We start from the raw sequence: 603 nt of genomic DNA, 5'->3' as shown, positions 1-603 counted from the left end.
ATTAGTTCGACCACGGGGACTGATAGACGATGGAGGGGAAAGAGGAAAGAGAGAGCAGCAGTGAGCGCTTCGAGGTAACTTTATCCCACCAGCCAGTGTTGGTGCTGGAATCACATGACCCCAATATGGACACTAACACTTAACAAATGCAACCAGAAGGTTAATACTTGTATCCAAAATATGAAAACTTTTTTTATCTATTAGTTGGTGTCAAATATATTCATCTGCCAACTGGAAAAGTCTGAACCTAATTAGGTGCTGTTACATTCACGTCATATTTCCAAGCCTCATGCCCGGAGTTATTTTTAGAGGAGCTCACTGCGACTGGTATTCTCCTTCGCCTTTTTAGGCCAGAGGCGTAACCTTAACATCACACCCACCCACTGCCCCTCGTGTTCACTAATCCATCTCCACTGCTCTGTCAAGAGCTGTCATCAAAAGGTGAGAAGGATAGCACAGAACAGCGCAGCTGAGGTCCTTAAGCCTATTAGATGGAATTGGAAAACCATATCAAGCATCTTGCAAAAATTATGATACTGTTTATACAGTATCATGGTTATACACTGTCTCCGTAGTCTTTGTCTCGCACAGTTATTCATCAGT

The sequence above is a fragment of the Leuresthes tenuis genome, unplaced genomic scaffold (assembly GCF_036924035.1).
Source record: "Leuresthes tenuis unplaced genomic scaffold, fLeuTen1.0.hap1 SCAF_13, whole genome shotgun sequence".
Lineage (NCBI taxonomy): Eukaryota > Metazoa > Chordata > Actinopteri > Atheriniformes > Atherinopsidae > Leuresthes > Leuresthes tenuis.
The sequence above is the reverse complement of the archived record's forward strand: the minus strand, read 5'-3'. Positions refer to the sequence as shown.